The sequence below is a fragment of the Peromyscus californicus genome, unplaced genomic scaffold, assembly GCF_007827085.1.
Source record: "Peromyscus californicus insignis strain IS unplaced genomic scaffold, ASM782708v3 Scaffold_19__1_contigs__length_69161282, whole genome shotgun sequence".
In the NCBI taxonomy this organism is placed as follows: Eukaryota; Metazoa; Chordata; class Mammalia; order Rodentia; family Cricetidae; genus Peromyscus; species Peromyscus californicus.
The window spans coordinates 63,147,777-63,163,356 of record NW_026294491.1 but is presented as its reverse complement, the minus strand read 5'-3'; the positions used below and the strand labels follow the sequence as shown (position 1 = coordinate 63,163,356).

Genomic DNA, 15,580 nt, shown 5'->3' with positions numbered 1-15,580 from the left:
CTTCATCCTAAGGTTCCCAAGAGCAAACATGTCTCACCACATAGCATCCAGCTCACTTAATCTCAGGCAGAAGGCTGAGAAGTAGCTATTCCACCCATCTTAGGTCAGGAAAGTGTATTGTTGGCAGGGAGACTTTCCCCTACTCCCCTGAAGAGATCCCCAGTCTTAAGGCATGCTTCCCTGACAGAAGGACGTTTCCTGTGAACAGGGCTCTCTGTATAATCCTGCCCTGGGGTGGCATTGATGAGGCACAGGGTATTTCCAACCCCACAGTCTCTTCTGTTGGGAGAGGCCTCAGTGGAACTCACTTTATCTTGGTGCTCTGGCATGAGTCTCTGGAGGATTGATCCAGAAGCTAATCTTCTCAGTGTGTTTGTTTTCTACCTAAAGAACCAAGCGGGAGGCCATGGTCCAGTCAAGGCCCAGTTGGTGTAGTGCTTGCCATGGAAGCTTGAGGACCTGAGTGCTATCCAGAGAAACCATGTGAAAAAGCTGGTTAGGGTGCAGCAGGCTTTAATCCCTCCTCTGGAGAGGCAGAGTTGGAAGCTTCCTTGGTTTTACTAGCCAGAAATCTAGTGTACTTGGCAAGTTTCAGGCTTAGGAGAGACTCTATGACAGGACACCAAGTGGGTGGCCTGAGGAGAAACATCCAAAGTTGACCTCTGAACTCCACATGCACTTTCACAGAAATCCTTCACATGCATTCTTTAAAACACTGAGAGAAACTGAAGAAGACACCAGAGACACCTCATAAGCACGTGGGTTGGTAAAATTTATGTGGTGAGCGTAGCCATTTACCAAAAGCATTCCACATATTGAATGCAGTCTCTGTCAAAAGTGTAATGCAATTCTTCACATAAATTTGATAAACAATCTGAAAACTCATATGGAAGCACAAATGACCCTGTGTAGCCAAAACAATCCTGAACAATAAAAATGCTGCCAGAGGCATCGCCATTGCCGATAGCAAGTTATACTACAGAGCCATCATAGTAAAAACAGCGTGGTGCTGGCACAAAAATAGATTCACCAATCAATAGAATAGACTCAAGGACCTAGATGTAAGTCCATACACCTATCACAAAGATGCCAAAAACATACATTCAAGAAAAGACAGCATCTCTAACAAATGATGTTGGGGAAACTACATATCTAGGTGTAGAAGAATAAACCTTGACTCTTCTCTCACTCTGCATATATGCAAATCAGTTCCAAACAGACCGAAGATCTTGATATTAAACCTAAAACTCCAAAACTTCTGTAGGAAAGCATAGGGTGAACACTACAGCACATAGGCTCAGGTAAGAACTTTCTGGATAGGACCCTAGTCATGCAGGAAACTGTTGGGATAATCTTTTTGTATACTGTGTAAATGTCTCTCTTTTGCCTCACCTGCCTAAGGTACCTTCTGATTGGTTCAATAGAGAACTGAACATCCAAGAGCTAGGCAAGAGAGGGTAGGCAGGACTTCCAGGCAGAGATAGAAACTCTGGGAATAATCTGAGGTGTGTGGAATTTGCCAGTCAGACACAGAGGAAGCCAGACATAAGGTACTGAGGAGAGGTTAAGAGCCACACGGCAGAACGTAGATTAATATCAATGGGTTAATTTAAGTTTTAAGAGCTAGTGGGACAGGCCTAAGCTAAGGCCAAGGTTTCATAACTAATAAAAGGTCTCCGTGTTGTTATTTGGGAGCTGGCTGTCCAAAGAAAGACTCACTACAGGAAACAGGACCAATAACAGCATGTGGGATTTTGTGAAATTCAAGAGTTCCCTGACTGAAAAGGAAACTTAATCAACTGAAGAGACAGCCTACAGAATGGGAGCAATCGTTGCCACACAGAAACAGCATAGATGTCCATCAACTGATGGATGGATAATAAAAATGTGATGCATATAGACAACGAAATTTCATTCAGTTATAGAGAAAAATTAAACTATTAAATTTTCCGGTGGATTGGTGGAACTGGAAAAAACAATACCAGGTGAGGTAAGCCAGGCCCAGAGAGACAAACACTGCATGTTCTCTCTCGTATGTGGATTCCACTGTCAAATCTTTCAAATTGAACGTTTAACTTGGAATATCTGTAGAAACCAGGAAGTTAGAAAGCAGCCTGAAAGGGAAGATGTTATGGGGGAGGGGATGGTAGGACACAGCTTATAAAGGGAGAGGGGGAACGGAGGTTAAGTGAGGAAGGGTGGGGTAAGCATAACTAACACTAAGGATATTTGAAAAAGCCATATTGAAACCTACTATTTTATAAAACTATACACATGTACACACACACACACACACACACACACACACACACACACACACAACAACAACAAAAAAAAAAGTTTAAATGGAGTTACCCAACATGGGGGTTAATTCCAGAAGCCATAAGATGCAAAAGAAAAATCTCAGTGTTTGGAATACCCCCCTTAAGTTGTGGGTTAAGGGGGTCCCAGAACAATGAGAGGACCTCAAAAACAACACAAGCTATTGTCATTGCTCTCAAGTGCCCACCAGAACATGATGGTAAGGCCCTGTAGCTAAAGATATCACATACTTGGTCACAGGACTGGGAGAAATCAAACTAGTACTTGCCTGGAAGCTTCCTCCCTGCTGGCTAGCTGCCATAGTCCTGGAAAGTGCTATCAGGTGCTGGGGGAGGGGAAGGGGGCACTCATCAACAGTCTTACTCCTCTGTGAACCCTGCAAGCTACAATACCAGCCGGCCTGGTGAGGTAGGTCCGTTGGTTCAATCATGGCATGAATGCTGTGGAGGTAGCAACCACTTTCTTACTGGATTTAAGGCCCACTCCACCTAAGGAAATTCATGCCTGGTGCTGTAAATGGGCTGGGGAGCTCATAAGCTCTAAGGGTGAATCTACTCCTATTACTTTGTCAAAGGGCCGTAGTATCAAACTGCCTTTGAATATGCATCCTGTGCCCACAGGCCAGACTAGTTCTCCATCCTCATCAGAGAACCTTTGCGGAGAACAAATGTCCGTGGAGCCCTCAGCCATAAACGGCGAGTCTATGTTACACTCCCTTCCCCAAGGCTCAGGAAACACCATGAAAGAGAGAGTGAAAAGATTGCAAGAACCGTGAGTCAGAAGCAAAGCAGTGTCTTCTGGGTAGGACCTTTGCATGCACGAACTCAGCAGCTGTGGCTGCCTGCACAAAACCTGAACCGGATCAAGCCGGTCAACACCCTAGCATGGAGCCACTCTTCTTAGACTATGTGAGTCTCTGGGATTGAACTCAGGTCCTCACACTTGGTAAGAAGGGCCTTTACCCAAAGAGACATCTCACGGGTCCCGTTTCCGGTTTTGTTTTTAGACAGAGTCTTCTGTATCGAGGCCAGGCCACAAACTTCCTGTACAGCTAGGGGTGGCCTTGAACTTTTTTATGTTTATTTATCTCTTTAGTGTGTATATGTATGAGAGCTCTTGAGCATGCCTTAGCATGTGTATGGAGACCAGAGGACAACTTTCAGGAGTCAGTTCTCTCCACCATGTTGGGTCCTGGGGATTGAACTAAGGTCATCAGACCTGATGGCAAGTAGCTATACTGGCTGATTCACCTTGTTCGCCTGACCTTGAACTTCTAACCTCCTGATTCCACCTCCTGAGTGCTGGGATCATGAGGGTGGACCACCACAGCCAGGTTAAAGAGTGCGGTCAGTCAAACCGAGGACTGTGTGCATGCCAGGCAGGCCACCTTTGGTAGCAGGCTTTCTCTTGGGCCACCAACCAGCTCCCAAATCATGACACGGAGACGTCTTATTAGTTATGAATGCTTGGCCTTATCTTATACTTGTTTCTTATAACTTAATTTAACCTGTCTCTCTTCATTTATGTTTTGCCTCAGGGCTTTTTACCATTCTTTCATTCTGGCCCCAGGCGTCTCCCTCTATTTCTCCCTCATCCTCTCCTCTCCTCTCTTTGCCCCCCCAGCCTAGATTCCTCCTCCTACTTATTCTCTCTGCCCACCAGCCCCTCCTATCCCTCTACTGCCCAGCTATTGGCCAGTCCACTTTTTATTAGACCAATCAGGTGCCTTAGGTAGGCAAGGTAAAGCAAATGTAACACATTTTTACATAGTTAAACAAATCCAGCATAAACAATTGCAACACACCTTTACATAATTAAAGTAATATTCCAAAACAACCTTCCCTACGTCCTCAAAGTGGACTCTGCAGCTAGAGTTTTCCTGCCTGGCCCACAGTCAGGATAAATCTCTGCCACCCGCCAGTCCCACAACCGCTCAGACCCGACCAAGTAAACACAGAGACTTATATTGGTTTCAAACTGTATGGCCGTGGCAGGCTTCTTGCTAACTGTTCTTACAGCTTAAATTAATCCATTTCTACTAATCTATACCTTGCCAGGTGGCTTGTGGCTTACCGGTACTTTACATCTTCCTTGTCCTGATGGCGGCTGGCAGTGTCTCTCTCACCCAGCTTCCTGTTCTCTCAATTCACCTCTCTGTTAGTCCCACCTATACTTCCTGCCTGGCCACTGCCAATCAGTGATTTATTCATTGACCAATCAGCAACACATTTGACATACAGACCATCCCACAGCAGACTCTGATTCATCTTGCCACACTACCTCTCTGGAAGGATGGAATCAATTCTTTTTACTCTGCAGGACATGCAATTACATTAAAACCTCCACTGCCTCCATTATCATTATTCTGTTTTCATCTCGCTGAGAAGAATGATTCTGCATTTATTTTAATAATTTCCATCTTGAATATATCTTATTAACATTGCTAAGCTGTATTTCTTCTGGGGGAAATTCCCTTTTCCTAGCCATATCTCCTATTTCTACTGATATGTTTATTTTATTGTATTGCCTAAAAGACTTGTTTTTACATGAAGCCTAATAACCTTTAATCTTCCAAATAGGAAAGAAAAGTTTAATCATAACTGTGATGCTTTTAAAATGGATGCATCCTATTTTTGGGAATGGTCAACTTGTAATCTGTATACAGCCTGAGTTGTCACTTCTACCTGTATGGTTGTCGGCCCTAATAATTAGAAAGTTGTGGAGCACAGTTATAGCTGTCTAGTAGACCACCAGCTTGGCCTCCTGTCCAGGAGTCACAGCACCCACAACGGGCCATCCCACATCAACTATTAATCAAGAAAACGCCCCCACAGACTTGTCCACGGGCCACTCTAATAGAGACAACTCCTCAGGTGAGATTCCTACTCCCAGATATGCCGAGGTGTATGTCTCCATCATGATTTTACATTTAATATTAACATCTCATATTTATTGAGCACCGAACTTTTACGTACAGTGTCTCTCAAACCCTCATGGTGACTTTGCAAGGGAGGTGCTGTCGCTACACACGGTTATGCAGCTGACGGAGTGAGGCTCCGCAGGCCTGATCGCTCACAGGTGGGCTCCTCGTGGCTCTCACCATATCAGCCTATGTGAACTGGCTGGAAACGACTTGAGCCAAACTGGCATGGCGGCTGGGGTTCGGCGTTCTGTTTTTGTCTTGGTTTGCTTCCCTGTTGCTATGGTAAAAGACGCTAACAAAAGCGATTTAAGGAAGAAAGGGTTTCTTTTGGCTTATAGTTCTGGAAGGGTACAATCCTCTTAGCGGGGAAGACACGCTGGCAGGAGCAGGAGGCTGGCTGGTCACATTGCATCTGCACTCAGGAAGCAGAGAAGGAACACGAAGTGCGACCCAACTACAAAACCTCTAAGCCTGACCCTCATGACCCCATTTCTCTGAAGAAACTCCAACTCATAAAGGTTCCACGTTCCCAAATGTGGGTCCCCCACCATTGGCCCTTGTGCACCCGCTGTCCCAGGATGCGGAGGAGCTGGGGAGCAGGGTCTCAGGCTGCAGTGTGAGTCCAGCGGGGATAAACGACCCGGGAGACTGTTTCTGAGGACAGGTCTGAAATGGCAGGGCTAGCTTATGTAGCTGTAGTCACCGTGGAGGGGGGGTGGGGGACAAGGTCACGGAGGAAGGGCTGCTGTGGAGACGGGGGCTCTCCAGGTGCACCAGTCAGATTAGCAGACTGCCGGTCACGTGGTTTCTGAAAAGCCGGGTCGGGGGTGCGGGGAGAGCAGACGCAGACCTCGACTGACTTTATCGTGATGTGGCCTTTGTCTCTATGGAGTTGGGTAGGCCCAAGCCTGGTTTAGGTGGGGAGCGGCCCCACTCCTGCCGTGCTCTGTGAGTGATGTTCAGGGTAGGGGCAACACTCTACCATCCTCATCCGGCTTGGGAACCCACACCCAAACAGCACCGCCGGCAAGCATGCTGGAAAAGGAATATGTCACATAAAAACCACAATGCATGCTTGCCCTGGGGTCCTCAAGATGGATGGCTGGAGGGTCCTAGAAACAACATTAACGGGGTGTCGCTATTTGAAAACGAGAGACTCCGCTGAAGCCTGCAAGGCCGGCTCAGGCTGACGTCAGGGGCCCTCGGTGTCTTGGCTGAACCTGGCTGGGCTCTTTCTGCTCCCCTGCTGAATGAAGCCTGTCAGTTGACTGTCTGCAGCCCCAGTGACCCCTCAACAGTCCCTTTTCCAGATTCCCTACAGGGTGCCCACAGCTCCGGTCCCAACCTCATGGCCTGGGTCGAGTGTGTTCAAGTCTCCCCTGCAGCCATCGCTCCCGGGCGGCTGCTCTCAACGCTTCCTCAGCCTTTGCCCTCACCATCTTTCAGAGAAGTCTCTCACCTCTTCAGAGCGCAGGAAGGCCACACTCTACATCCTGCCCTGTGGCTGCCACACCCACACATCCTCCAGGCCTCAAAGGTCCACTTTTGGACCAATTTTTTTTCTCCCTCTACCTCCATGACCGTTTAAAGCGTTGTTTAATATATTCTAATACTATATTTACCACACCAGTAATTCCTAGGTATCTGCACATCAATACTTCAAACAAACATGTCAGAAGTTGTTTCTTTTAGACAGATGGATATAGTCAGGTGGCTCTCAATACTACTGCAACCCGAGCTCTGGCCATCTGACGCCCTCTTCTGGCCTCTACGGGCACCTACAGTCACATGCACATACCCACACACATACATACATATAAATGAGTAGTAAAAATAAATCTTAAAAAGATATCCCTAACCAATCCAGAAATAATTGACATTAATTCTAAATCCAAGTGCTCCAATTGCCCCTGGCTCTAAAAGCCTAGTCCTGCTTTCCCACAGGGCTCCCTGAACACCGCACCCGATGTCCTTGTTATGACCTCCTTTTGTCCATCCCTGTGCCCTTTCTCGGTCCCCCCTGCTGCAAGGAGGGGGCACTGCAGTGAACTTAGAGGCCAGTGCCTCTCACCCCGTCCAGTTACCAACTCAGGCTCCCAAACAGATAGACTGGTAGTGCCCCTTGTGGCTTAACCAGGACTTACACACAGCCTCGCCACCCATTTTTTTTTTTTTTTCGGTTTTTCGAGACAGGGTTTCTCTGTGTAGCTTTGCGCCTTTCCTGGGACTCACTTGGTAGCCCAGGCTGGCCTCGAACTCACAGAGATCCTCCTGGCTCTGCCTCCCGAGTGCTGGGATTAAAGGCGTGCGCCACCACCGCCCGGCTCGCCACCCATTTTAATGCTTTGGTTTTTGTCATAGCTGTTTTTTGGTTTGTGTTGTGTGTTGATGTTGCTCTGATACAGATTCTCATGTAGCCCATGCTGGTCTCAAACTAGTTGTGTATCCAAGGCTGCTCTTTCTGCCTCCACCACCCCAGTGCTGAGATTATAAACCTGCACCGACCGCCTTGCCGGATTAAACCCACAGCCTCACGCATGCTAGGCAGGCACTTCACGCCCCACACCTCCCCCACTTCTGTGAATCGATCCTTTTTAAAAATGAAATTGTTAATGGAAAAGACTCTTCCACTTAGGTTTATATCTCTAGTGTGCGCCTGTGGCAGAGTCGATCATTCAAGGATGAGCCCAACCCGGGTTCCTGGGTCCCCTCTGCCCCATCCTACCACTGTCTCATCTGAGAACCACCCCCCACCTCAGGGCTCTCCCCATATGCCCTCACCTTTTCCAGGAGCCCTGACTACACATCTCTGCTGGGATTGAATCTCGATGTTCCCTCTCCTCTCACTCCCCAACACTCACCAACTTCCCAGGATGGAAGCATGATGTTAACCCACCAGACAGCCTGGCCATGGCATCTCTGGCCACCCCTGGGATCACTGACCAACCAGACAGTCTGGCCTTGGAGCCTCTGATCACCCCCAAGAACCAATAAGCCTTGGGGTCTGTGATCAGACCTCAAAGTGCCTGGACATGTAGCTCAAATTTCAAATCTTATTTCCTTGGTTCAAGAGGCAGGCAGGCTGGGGCCTGCAAAAAAAAGGGGGGCAGCATGCAGAAGTGAGAGAGGACATGAGAAAGGCCAGGTGCTTGACCACAGTTTCCTCTGACTAGACACTCCTCCCCTAGGGGAATCCAAGCGCAGAGGGTATCTGGGCACAAGAGAGAGCAAGCCTGTTCTACAGAGGCCTGGGACCTGGGCTACAGTACAGGAGGAGTCCTCCTGGACAGATCCACACCCACAGCTGGAGGCTCCCATGGCCCTTGGCCCATTGAATCTGTCCTGCACGATCCCTCCCTTCCCCACCCCAGGCCAGGACCTTTCTCATTTATTCTTATTACTGAGGAGCTGGAAGAGGCACCCAGAAGCAAGCCTCTCCGCCTTCAATTCTGTCCTTCAATTCTGTCTCCCATGCCCCTCCCAGAAGCTGTAGGAAAGGGCCTTATGGCCAGGAGGTCCGCACTGTCACCTCTGCTGCTGTTACTGCTGCTGTTCCAAGGTAAGGAGGGGAAAGGGAACTGGTATGGGGGGCGGGTACTGCTGCCAGAGGCCTGGTGCGGGCAAATTCTATGCATACCCTTGACCTTGTTCTCCAGGTTCATGGACAGGTTCATGGACACACTCAAAGGTGCTGGTAGTTCACATGGTGGTAAGGCAGACATTCCCTGTGAACTACCAGTGCCCACCCATGAGCAGGGCCCATGGGAGGAAAAGCTGGTGCCAGCAGAGATCAGCTTTTACATGCATCCAGTTAATCAGCAGCTCCAGCCCCCAGATGCTGGCACCCCGATTCTCAATCTGGGATGACCCCTGTGCTGGCTTCTTTATTGTAACCAGGGATGGTGTCAAAGAGGACTCCATGCACTACCGGTGCCCATATAACATGATTCTGGCAGTTCTAGAATCCTGACCTCCAAATTTGACCTGGTGGTATCTCCAGGCGGGCCTCTTTCCCTACTCTCCAGGGAATGTCCTTCGCTTCCTTTTGGATGCTTTTTAGTCGTGGCCTCCTGGGAAGGCTGCTGGGAACAAGACTCTGGGGACTCACATAGTTGTGCACACTCAGCCACCTCAACTGTCCATGACTTACAAGCCTGCAGCCAGTGGCTTTTCATAGATGCTCAGACAGACCAGCTCACTGCACTGAGCAGTCCGAGCTCCATGGAGCCCAGGCCTACTCAGTGCATCCCACACAGAGCAGATCTTCCATAAATGTGTGTTCACAAGTTGCCGATAAATTCTCACCTAGAACATTCCATGGCAGTGTTGGCTTATTGGTAGGAGGGTCGGGTCTGTCCCCTCCTCCTGGTCCAGATGATGGTCGGCAAGCTAGAGTCCCCAAAGTCAGGAGGATCTTCTAATTGGAAAAAAGTCAAAGGGAAAGTAATAGTTTATCACATTTATTGGTGTGTGTGTATGCACACACACGCGTGTTTAGAAATACATGTCATGGCACATGTGTAGAGGTCAGAGGACAGTTTGCAAAAATCGGTTCTCGGGCTGCAGAGATGGCTCAGAGGTTAAGAGCACTGACTGCTCTTCCAGAGGTCCTGAGTTCAATTCCCAGCAACCACATGGTGGCTCACAACCATCTGTAATGAGATCTGGCGCCCTCTTCTGGCCTGCAGACATACATGCTGTATACATAATAAATAAATAAATCTTTAAAAAAAAAATCGGTTCCCCCCTTCCACCACGCAGAACTCGGGGATCAAACTCGGGTCATCAGGCTTGGCAACACCGCATATACCAGCTAAGACATCTCGTTGGCCTGGGGCGAGGGGGTAGATTTTGTTTTGTTTTGTTTTGTTGAGACAGGGTCTCACTCAGTGTGGCCCTGGTTGTCCTGGGACTCCCTTTGTAGACCATGCTGGTCTTGACTTCACAGAGACCTGCCTGCCTCTGCCTCTCACACTCTGGGATTAAAAGTATGTGCCGCCACACCTGGAGTGAAATAAGTCTTTGTGATGTGAAAATTGTAGGAAATTCACATTTCAATGCCTACTGGCTAAATTTTAGTGGCTCACAACTGTGCTTACTCATCCTCACATTGTGGTTCATTTCACACACACACAAACACACACACACACACACACACACACACACACACACACACACACACACTCATAGGGGGGAGAAATAGCAGAGACCAGGTGTAATAACACATGCCTGTAATCCTAGCACTCAGAAAGTGGAGGCAGAAGGATAAGGGTTCAAGGCCAACCTGGGCTACATGAAACCCTGTCTCAAAACAAACAAAAAAAATGAATTCACAAATGCATAATATATCAATATTTGAATGTCTTAGTCTTACATGTCAATTTACCTAATATAAGAGCTATTAATAACATCACAGCTCTTAAGAGATAATATACCAAGAAAATGTATTGATTTTTTTTAAAGTAGTGCTCACAGTAGAAAACTGGTCTCGGGACAAGTGGGATGGCTCAGTGCTGAAGGCGTTTACCACCAAGCCTGACAAACTAAGTTTAACCCCGGGATCTGTGTGGTAGAAGGACAGAACTGACTCCCACAATTGTCCTCTGACCTCCACAAATACTTTGTGGAGTAAGCACATGCACCACACACACACACACAATTAAAAATAAACACAATACAATACAATATAATATAATTTAAATTTTTTAAGGAAATTGGTTTCATATAAGTATGCTGATAGAAATGGGTACTTTTAAACAATTTCAAAAGCTTAACATTTTAAATTTTTACTAAAAAACAGAAATGTTTGGTATACCTTCAAAATGAACCTTTGTTAATCAGTAGCAACTTTTAAATTTTTTATCTTTTAGCCAGATATGGTGCTGTGGATCTATAATCTCAGTGCTCAGGAATGGAAGACAGCAGGATTTTGAATTCTACACCTGAATAGGCTCCATAGTGAATGCAGGGCTAGCCTGAGCTCTATGAGATCTTATTTCATAAAAACAGTGGCTGGAAATGCACCTCAGTGTTGGGTATCTGCCTAGAATGCACAAGGCCCTATGTTTCTCACCACCTTAAAAAATAAATTATGAACTTTTAAATTATGCATTTTTTTTCTCAGCTTGGCAGCCTCTCCCACTCTCTAGAGTGTCTTTCTCTTTCCTAATAAACTGCCTACTTCTCTCTCCTTAAGAAAAATGAAATTAAGCCAGGTGGCAGTGGCACACACCTTTAATCCCAGCACTCAAGAGGCAGAGCCAGGCAGATCTCTGAGTTCGAGGCTAGTCTTGTCTACAGAGCGAGTTCCAGGATAGGCACCAAAACTACACAGAGAAACCCTGTCTTGAAAAGAAAGAAAAAAGAAAATGAAGTTAGGGACTGAAGAGATGGCTCGGCAGTTAAGAGCACTGGCTGCACTGCAGAGGACCTGCTCTGCTCCCAGCACTCACACAGCGGCTTGCAACACTCTGTCACTTCAGTGCCGCAGCGCCTACCCCATTTTCAGCTTTTGTGGGCATGGCATACGTGGGTGCATTATAGAATAGAAATAAGTACCTCTTTAAAAAAGAAAAATTATAAAGTTGTAGCTAAACTTAAATTATTTTTCATAGAAAAAATACATTCTGGGTCCATGGATTTACAATTCTCATAGTTTGTCCTACCAAATTATGAATGATTGTGGTAGTAACTTCTGCACAAACACAGCATCCAGACTGGCATATACTCGGCTGAGAGTCATCAGTAATCGAGACCACGTCATGCCAGTTCTCTGAAACTGTTCTGAGCTTTTTGCATTTATGACTTGGATTTGTTTCAGCATGGAAAGCATGTCTCACCCTTCTGGGGTGGTGTCAAAGAAAATGGCTCCCAAAGACAGTGGCACCATTAGAAGGTGTGGCTTTGTTGGAGGAAGTGTGTCACTGTGGGGGCGGGCTTTGAGGCTTCCTGTGCTCAGAATGGCACCCAGTGTGACTGTCAGATGACATCCTGCTGTCTTCTGGTCAAGATGTAGCCAGCACCACATCTGCCTGCACGCTGCCATGCCCCCCTGTCATGATGATAGTGGACTGAACCTCGAAAACTGTAAGCCAGCCCCCTCAATTAAATGTTTTCCTTATAAGAGTTGTCAAGGTCATGGTGTCTCTTCACAGCAATAGTAAACCCTAACTAAGACACCTTTCTTGCATCAAAACATTAATGGAGCCCAGCCTGGCACTCAAGAGTCAGAGACAGGTGGATCTCTGTGAGTTTGAGGCCAGTCTAGTCTACAGAGTGAGTTCCAGGACAGCCAGGACTACACAGAGAAACCCTGTCTCAAACAAAACAAAACAAAACAAAAACAACAAAAAAACCCTCTGGCAAAGGTGCACTCCAAGCAGAGGAGGCTGGTGCAGCTCACATCTTCTCAGACAGTGGGGAACTGGCTCCCCGTTTGCAGACACATTGGCTGCCGAGCAGAGCAGACTTTTCCACTCAGACTTTGGCAAGAGCAGACATTGATGGCTCATTTCTCTGTGAACACACAAGAGAGTAGCTTCAACATTCATTTATTTTCTTATCTATGTGCAGGGGTGTGTGGGTGTTCACATGGGTGCACACGTATGCCCACGTTTGTGGAAGCCAGATCGCAATCTCAGGCGTCATTCCTCAAAAGGCAGCCACGTTGGTTTTGTTGAGATGAGGTCTGCCACTGGGACCTGAGGTTCAGCTGCTTAAGTTAAGCTGCCTGGCCTGTGCTATGAGCATCAGGGATCCTCCTGCCTCTGCCTCCCCAGCCCAGGAATTAGGGCATGCCACCACACCTAGTTTTTACATGGGTGCAGGGGATCTGATTCAGGTCTGTGTGTGTGTGTGTGTGTGTGTGTGTGTGTGTGTGTGTGTGTGTGTGTGTGTCTGTCTGTCTGTCTGTCTGTCTGTGTGTCTGTCTGCAGGTACACGGGCACATGTGTATATATACATGTGTGTGAAATGCAGAAGATAACTTTGGATGTGGTTCCTCGGGTGATAGACACTTTTTTTCCCAGCATGTCTCACTGGCTGGAACTTGCCAATCAGGCTAAGCTAGCTGGCCAGTGAGTCCCAGAGGTCCATCGCCTCTGCCTCTGCAGCACCAGGATTACAAGCACCTGCCAAGAAACTCGGCTGTTTCTTACGTGGTGTGGTGGTCTGAACGAAAATGGCCCCCATAGACTTCATAGGGAGTGGCCTTGTTGGAGTAGGTGTGGCCTCGCTGGAGGAAGTGAGTCACTAGAGGGGGCTTTGAGGTTTCAAATGCTCAGGCCAGGCCCAGTGACTCTCTCTTCCTGCTGTTTCCTGATCAAGCTGTAGAACTCTCAGCTACATCTGGTCCATAAGCAGGAGTCAGAGAGAGCTAACTGGAAACGGTGTGGACTACCTCAAGACCACCCCCAGGGACACACCTCCTCCAACAAGGCCACACCTCCTAATCCCTCCCAAACAGCTCCACCAAGTGGGGACCAGACAGTGAGCCTATGGGGGCCAGTCTCATTCACACCACCACACTGCCTTAGTTTCCCACCGGGGGCTGATTTCCCCACAGTCCAGGAGTATGAGGATGGGGCAGACATCAGAGGTGAGCATCTAGCAGCCTGGGGTAGAAAAGAATTCTGGTAAAAGACAAGAAGTCTTAACTTTGGTTAATGTTCCTGGCCCAGAGCCACATCAACTGGCCCACAAAAAAATGTTCTGTGTGACCTCATGGACACAGCAACTTCACAGGCCCAGTCCCAAGTTCCGACCCTGCTTTCCCCTCTGAACCAATGGGTCCTGCACTCAGTCTGTCTCCTTTCCTACTGCGGGGGCAGACGGCTATTCCACCCACTAATCCATGCCCCTTCTCTTCCCTGACAGCTTCTGCCTCCTCACAGGCAGCCTGGCTTCCCCACAACCTCGTCTTGTCACAGACACAAAGCCTTGTGTCCCAGAATGGAGGGGCCAGAGCAGTCCCTGTCGCTCTGGCTACTGCCACCATCGCTGCAGCGTAAGTTCCAAGCAGGACCTGATCCACGCAAGCCTGTCGTGGGGGCTGGCAGACAAGACCACCACTCAGGCCTGTCTTGTATTCCCCTTGTCTCTCCAGGCTGCCGAACTGCACCCTGGACTCCGATCCTGCAGCCATCAGCGCCCTGGGCCCTGTGTTCTATGGACTCCTGATGACCAAGACCCTGGTGCTGTTAGCTCTGCTCCTCAGGTGTGTGATGGGGGTTGGGCTGGGGGCAAACGGAGCAGAGAACAGGTTCTGTCGTGTGTGTGTGTGTGTGTGTGTGTGTGTGTGTGTGTGTGTGTGTATGTGTGTGTGTGTGTGTGTGTGTGTCAGAGCAGGACTCTGTAGAGAACAGAGCTGAGGAAAAATGTTGACGGCCTTTCAAGCCTGAGGCCATCCATCTTGCATCCTCCTCCTTAGTCTTTGAGGGCAGACTTGTAGGCGGGCATTTCCTCCACGCTTCTGTCCCCTGCTCCCACCCTTCACCACACCAGAAAGTCCCTCCACTGCCCATCTCCTCAGGAACGCCACAGCTGCCATCCTAGGTTCTGAGTGAGGGAGTAGTAGCCACAGTAGGAAATGAGTCACCAGCTTGGGGACAGGGGACATGTAGAGAAATGCACATAGGACTGGGGAAAGGGCATTGGGCCACTCCAGAAAACAGTGGAGAGAGTCATGGCAGGCCAGGAACAGCCTGGCTGAGGGCACACCTGTGGAGAGAAAGGACACACCTGTGGGAGAAAGGACACACCTGTGGGAGAAAGGGCACACCTGTGGGGAGACAGGGCACACCTGTGGGGAGAAAGGACACACCTGTGGGAGAAAGGGCACACCTGTGGGAGAAAGGGCACACCTGTGGGGAGAAAGGACACACCTGTGGGGAGAAAGGAAACACCTGTGGAGAAAAAGGACACACCTGTGTGAGAAAGGGCACACCTGTGGGGAGAAAGGGCACACCTGTGTGGAGACAGGGCACACCTGTGGGGAGAAAGGGCACACCTGTGGAGAAAGGGCACACCTGTGTGGAGACAGGGCACACCTGTGGGGAGAAAGGGCACACCTGTGGGGAGACAGGGCACACCTGTGGGGAGAAAGGACACACCTGTGGGAGAAAGGGCACACCTGTGGGAGAAAGGACACACCTGTGGGAGAAAGGACACACCTGTGGGAGAAAGGGCACACCTGTGGGGAGACAGGGCACACCTGTGGGGAGAAAGGACACACCTGTGGGAGAAAGGGCACACCTGTGGGAGAAAGGGCACACCTGTGGGGAGAAAGGACACACCTGTGGGAGAAAGGGCACACCTGTGGGGAGAAAGGAAACACCT

The 15,580-nt window shown here is 48.6% G+C and overlaps 1 pseudogene; it reads left to right on the top strand.

The window, feature by feature from the left end:
• The first annotated feature begins 8,749 nt into the window (after nucleotides 1-8,749).
• Nucleotides 8,750-14,808, top strand: LOC128113950 (natural cytotoxicity triggering receptor 2-like; annotated as a pseudogene).
• Nucleotides 14,809-15,580: the final 772 nt, after the last annotated feature.